The sequence below is a fragment of the Arachis ipaensis genome, chromosome B4 (assembly GCF_059453495.1).
Source record: "Arachis ipaensis isolate K30076 ecotype BB chromosome B4, ASM5945349v1, whole genome shotgun sequence".
Taxonomy (NCBI): Eukaryota; Viridiplantae; Streptophyta; class Magnoliopsida; order Fabales; family Fabaceae; genus Arachis; species Arachis ipaensis.
In genome coordinates, this window is record NC_142439.1 from 69,506,790 (window position 1) to 69,513,700 (window position 6,911).

At 37.1% G+C, this 6,911-nt stretch overlaps 1 pseudogene; it reads right to left on the minus strand.

Annotated features, from left to right (window-relative positions):
• Positions 1 to 833: 833 nt before the first annotated feature.
• LOC148567832 (uncharacterized) lies at positions 834 to 6,436 on the minus strand (annotated as a pseudogene).
• Positions 6,437 to 6,911: the final 475 nt, after the last annotated feature.

Here is a 6,911-nt window from a genome sequence, read left to right on the forward strand (position 1 = left end):
GATGGATCCCTAATAAGACCCAATGGAGTGGTAGAGAACCTTTTAGCCAAGGTGGACAAGTTCATCTTTCCTGCAGATTTTGTGATCTTGGACTTAGATGAGGAAGGAAGTGATTCAATCATACTGGGTAGACCCTTTCTAGCCACAGCAAGAGCCATCGTTGATGTAGAAAAAGGAGAGATGATCTTAAGGGCACACGATGAATAAATAACTCTTAATGTCTTCAAAAAAATGCAACTCTCTGCTGAGAAGGAAAACTGCCCGAGAATTGAAGATGAGTAATTAAACTGGAAGAAGAAACCCAAGGAATCATTCATAAACTCAGCCTTGGGAGAAAAGAAAGAGATTGAAGAGAAGCAAAAGGATCACGAGAACAGAGAAGCTGAAGAAGAAGTGCAAACAGAAGCCCCAGAAATGACAATTGAGAAGAAGGGTCCTGACATTAAGCTGGCTAAGAAGGGAGAGTTAAAGAAAAAGGGGAAGAAAAATAAGAAAAAAGTGCCTAAGGGGTGGAGATACAAGAAGATCCCAACAGAAGGATTCTCAACGGGAGATAAAGTGAAGCTGATTTATCAACAGTTGGAAACACCTCCACATCCTTCTGAATACTACACTATTAACAAGATCCTCTCATTGGAGCACATAGAAATTGTCAGACAAGACACTAGAAGGAAGATGACAGTGAGAGGAGATAAGCTGAGACACTATGATCATCAGCCATCCTAACAGAGAACTAATGTCAAGCTAGTGACAATAAAAGAGTGCTCCATGGGAGGTAGCCCATGTTTAGCATTTTTTATTTTACTGTTATAGTGCTAATAATCAATGGTTTTCTAGCATGAGTTCAAGCTCTCATAAACAAATTTGACAAACTGCATTTGGCATTTCATGAAGCATAAGGTTAACTTCTAAGTTTGGTGTGCCTAGAGGCACCCTAGGATGATTTCAAACATGATGATCATATAGACATCCTAGGATATTTACTCAAGCGTTTTCTTGAAGTATGTAGTGAAACATTAAGTTTGGTGTTCTACATATGCTATGAGTATAAATGATGAGAATCAAATTTGTTTTGAGTCTTGAATTTCTTAAGAGTTAAACCATGCTCTGCATCCTTTTTGAGTTTATGTTTTGAAAGAAAAAAATAAAGTAGTCCTCATGATGATTGAATCAAAGGTGATAAGGATTTCATTGAACTTTTGCATGAATCATATGGTGGATAACAAGTTTAGTGTGTAAGGCACCTAGGATGAGGCATAAGGATCATAATATGTATATCCTAGGAACTTAATCAAATTCTTTATAACACATGGCCAAACATTAAGTTTGGTGTTCACTGATAAACCCCAATTTCGTGGTTTATCTTGTGCTTAATTCAGTGGATTTTTCCAACTTATTCTTCATTTATTCAATGAAATAGCATGGTTTTGTAAATTCTTCCTAAATTGCACTTAAGAATGAAAACATGCTTTCTAGGCCTTAAATTACTAAGTTTTAAATCCTTTCTTATTACCGTTCGATGCCGTGACATGTTTGTTAAGTGATTTCAGAGTTTATAGGGCAGGAATGACTTAGAGGATGGAAAGGAAGCATACAAAAGTGGAAGGAACACAAGAAAATAAAGATTTGAGAAGCTGATGCCAATGCGCATGCATGGACGATGCGTGCGCATGATTGCACCATACTCCAATTGATGCACACGCATGACACGATGTGTACGCGTGACCTTGAGCTTCGTTCATCGACGCAGACGCATGGCTGACACGTACGCGTGACTAGCGGCACGTGCCTCACTAAATAGAAATCGCTGGGGGCGATTTTTGAGCTGACTTTTGGCCCATTTTTGAGCCCAGTATGCAGATTAGAGGCTGGGAGTGAAGGAGGATGGGGGGAGGACCATACACACTTGAGTTTTAGATTAGATATAAAATTCCAGAGAGAGAGGCTCTCTCCTCTCTCTAGATTAGGGTTCTTAGTTTTACTCCTTTTTATATCTAGATCTTTTTCTCCTTCAATTTAGTTTTCTTTTACTTTTACTTGTTCTAGCACTTTACTTCTTTTGTTAATTCCTTTACTTTGTCAATCTTAGTTTATGAACTCTCTTGTTGATTTCCATTTTCTTTTAATACAATTTATGATTTCCATGTCTTTTTATACTTGCCTTAGTTTCTGAAGGTTGTGGTAGGCTTAGAGAAGGGGGGTATGCCTTCCTTTTTAGTTGCTGTTATTACCCTTTTAAACAAATTTGCAATTCTGATTCTGTTTGAACTCAGCAGCGGAAATTTATGAGACAATTTATTTTTGTCTCATGAATATCAGAAAACAGAACACAGCAGAGAAGAGAAAAGCTAACACCAGCATATATCCTGGTTCGGTTGCCTTGTGCTATGCAACCTACATCCAGTCTCCTCCACAACTATGGAAGAATTTCACTATAGTTAATAGTATTACATACACCAATAACACATGATTGACCCAATCCTTTCACACTCAAGTTCTAACCTATCTTGACATTGGCTATGCTAATACCTAACTAAACCTCTTAGTGCTAACCCAACTAAGAAAGGGATATCTCACAGGTACAAGATACAAGACACAAACACACCTAAAGAAATCTAAAAATAACTCTAGGCTTTTCTCTCAAGTGTTTCACTCAGCCTTTTTCCACTCATGGCTTTTACTTGAGCTTTCTCACAATGCCTTTTCTCACAAGAAATTACAGAAAGATAAACTTAGAAAAGTACATTACAATCAGTAAAACATGAAGGAGATTGACTTCATCAGCAACCTCTTTGCTATGTGCAAAACCAGATTCGCAAACCTCAGATGTAGTTCTTCAGTATTGGCCGAATGCTTCTTTGAAAGAAAGTATTATCCAAGTAGAGGAACTTCTTCAGAACACAACTCACAAACTCTGGTTTTCTCTCTTTGCTTTCTGAATGAACAGCAAGCTTCTTATATCTCCTTGCATGTGGCTGAGTTCTTCTTCCAAGGTCAACACCTTGAGCCTTGAGCTTCACCAACCCACAAGCTTACTTTTTCTTCTCAAGCATCAAAGTAGAACCTTTGCTTCTGACTTCTCCAACTTGACCGAAAGCCACAAAACAGTAACAATAGAAATCTTCTTATGGTCAACTTGATCTTAGCCATTGAAAAACTACTTGGTCTACAAACAAATACTCATAAGCCTTTGGATCAAATTTTCCCAAATTTTATTTGTTATTTAAAACAAAAAATTTGCATCCAAAGATGTGCAAGTAATCTAAGTTTGGTGGGTAGCCTTTCCAAAGTTCATAAGGGGTTTTCTTCAAAAATTTCCTTATGATTGTTCTATTTAAAATGTGGCAAGCTGTGTTAACCGCTTCAGCCCAAAGAAATTTTGGAACATTGCTCTCACAAAGCATAGCTCTTGTCATCTCTTGTATGCTTCTATTTCTTCTTTCCACAATACCATTTTGTTGTGGTGTTCTTAGACAAGAGAAGTTGTGAGATATTCCAAATTCCTCACAAAAGGATTCAAACAAATTATTTTCAAATTCAGTTCCATGATCGCTTCTTATAGAAGAGATTTTCAAATCCTTTTTATTTTGAATTTTCTTGGAAAAAGGCTCAAAGGCCGAAAAGGCTTCATTTTTGTGTGCAAGAAATAAAACCCAACCAAACCTAGTGTAGTAATCCACAATTACTAAACCATAATGTTTACCACCTAGGCTTTGAGTTTTTGTTGGACCAAATAAATCAATGTGTAGCAACTCAAGTGGTCTTTTAGTAGAGATGTCTTCCTTTGGTTTAAAAGAGCTTTTTGTTTGTTTTCCCATTTGGCAAGCATCACAAGTGATGTCTTTGTCAAACTTTATCAAAGGAATACCTCTTACTAATTCTTTCTTTACAAGTTTGTTTATTTGAAACATACTTGCATGGCCCAATCTCTTGTGCCATAACCACTTTTCAGATTCTTTAGAGTGAAGACAAGCTACATTTTGATTCTTTAGTTCATCAAGAGTAAGTCCATACATATTATTGAAACGCTTGGCAACAAACATCACTTCATTTGTCTCTTCATTAACAACACAGCATTCAAGCCTTTTGAAAACAACTAAATATCCCAAATCATACAGCTGACTTATACTTAAAAGATTGTGCTTTAAACCACATACCAAAAGTACATCATCAATGAAAGTAGATTTCTCATTACCTACTTTTCCAACAGCAATGATTTTACCTTTACCATCATCTCCAAAGGTCACAAAACCTCCATCATACTTATTTAGTTTGATGAAGTAGGTTGACCTTCCAGTTATGTGCCTTGAACATCCACTATCCATGTACCACATGTCCTTTTTGTTCTTGGATGCTAGGCAAATCTGCATGATGAGTTTCAAGTAGCCTTAGGTATCCAAATTAATTTGGATCCTTTGAAGTTAATCCATCTTGGATGCCCAAGTGCATTAAAATCACAAACAACATTGTAGACTATGTTTCCTATAACTCTCTTTTCAATGAAGCATTGTGCATATGAGTGACCAAATTTCTTGCAATTAACACAATGATTTTCTGGTGTGTGTTGCTGAAACTGATGTGAGTTATATTGCTTGAAATGATTAAAGCTTTGAAATTTTCTGGTTCTTGGAGGAGATGCATTTCTTTTGACAAACTGATTTTTAATAAAGTTATTCCTCTTTGCAAAAGCATTTTCACCAGAATTTTTTTGAATATTTTTGCCTTTCGAAAATGAGGTTTTGTTGTAAAAAGTTGGTTTCTTGAAAGCAGCCTCATTTTTCGAAATATAACCCAAACCTGGCCGGTTTGAACACGGTTCAGTTTTTGGTGAAGGCTCAGTTTCAATTGTGTATTCTTCATCAGATTTTCCTTCACATGTTGAAACATATCCGATTCCTGATTTGTTTGGTATGGATTTGGTATTTGATGAAGAGGCCACAAATTTTATAGAGGAAGTGTTAGAAACAACATCTTCCTTGGCTATGTAGCCTAAACCAGATTTTTCAAACAATGGTCTTTGACTTGCAAGTAATTTGTCCAAGTTGCTAGAACCTTGAGCAAATTTTTCTAAGTCACCATTCAGCCTTTTAATCATATCATTTAATCTTTTATTTTCAGCAATTAACTCATGAGAAGGATCCACAATGTGCTTTCCTTTTAATTTTTCAAGTTCAGATTTTAGAAATCTGTTTTCTTCAATGATGTCTAAAGCACATTCAGTTTCCTTCACTTTTTCTTTTAAAAAATCATTTTCAGCTCTTAACACATTTCTTTCAGATCTGCACTCATTGTATTTATCAAGCAGTTTTGATGTGTTTAAAGTGAGATCATCAATAATAACATGCAAGTCCTCAATGGTTAAATCATAATAGTTTACCTCATCAAGATTGTTGTTTCCAGCCATGAAGCAGTCTTTGTCATCTCCTTTAGATTCTTCTTCTTCATTTGAGTCATTCTCAAGATATTCCCAAGCTGCCATGAGTACTCTCTTCCTTTCCTTCTTGCCTTTGTCCTCCTTTTTGAGCTTTGGACAGTTTGACTTGAAGTGCCCAGCCTCCTTGCAATGATGACACGTCACCTTGCTCAAGTCTATCTTTTGCTCCTTTGAACTTGAACCCTTTTATTTGCCCTTGCTTTTCATCATCCTTCTAAATCTCCTAGTAAAAAACAAAAGCTCGTCATCTGAAACACCATCACTATACTCACTCTCTTTCGGTTCTATTTGTGACTTGAGGGCTATTCCCTTTTTCTTTGAGTCTGTGTTTGTGTGTGTGGCTTCATAGGCAATGAGTTTTCCTCTCAGCTCATCATAGGTTATGGGACTTATGTTGTTACTCTCGGTTAGGACAGTGGCAGTGTTTTCCCACTCTTTTGTGAGGCTTCTAAGGAGTTTTCTCACCAAGGTTTGTTCTGCATAGTTTGTACCCATAGCATCAATGTTGTTGATTATGATTGAGAATCTCTCAAATGCTTCATCAATGCTTTCTCCATCCTTCATGCTAAACATCTCGTACTCTTTTCGCAGCATATCAATCCTCGTTTCTTTTACTTGTTTGGTGCCCTCATGTGTAACCTGGAGTTTTTCCCAGATTTCTTTGGCTGTCTTGCATCTAGACACCTTCCGGTACTCTTCAAAGCTGATAGCACAATGAAGTAGGTTGATTGCTTTAGCGTTCAGCTCTATCTTCTTTTTGTCATCTTCATTCCATTCAGCTTCTTCTTTTGGAGTCACCACTCCATCAGCACTTATTTTTGTTGGGATCTTGGGACCACTCACAATGATCTTCCATAAGTTGTAGTCAATGGATTGGATGAAGATCCTTATCCTTTCTTTCCAGTAAGAATAGTTCTTTCCGTTAAAGAAAGGTGGCCTGTTGTTTGAATGGCCTTCAGTGAGGGTGTAGGCAACTGTGGTTGTGCCCAGATTGTTCACCATTGGATCTTTGCTCCAAGCGGTTAAGCTTGATTCTTGAGACCTTAGCTCCTGATACCAATTGAAGGTTGTGGTAGGCTTAGAGAAGGGGGGTTGAATCTATGCCTTCCTTTTTAGTTGCTGTTATTACCCTTTTAAACAAATTTGCAATTCTGATTCTGTTTGAACTCAGCAGCGGAAATTTATGAGACAATTTATTTTTGTCTCATGAATATCAGAAAACAGAACACAGCAGAGAAGAGAAAAGCTAACACCAGCATATATCCTGGTTCGGTTGCCTTGTGCTATGCAACCTACATCCAGTCTCCTCCACAACTATGGAAGAATTTCACTATAGTTAACAGTATTACATACACCAATAACACAGGATTGACCCAATCCTTTCACACTCAAGTTCTAACCTAACTTGACATTGGCTATGCTAATACCTAACTATACCTTTTAGTGCTAACCCAACTAAGAAAGGGATACCTCACAG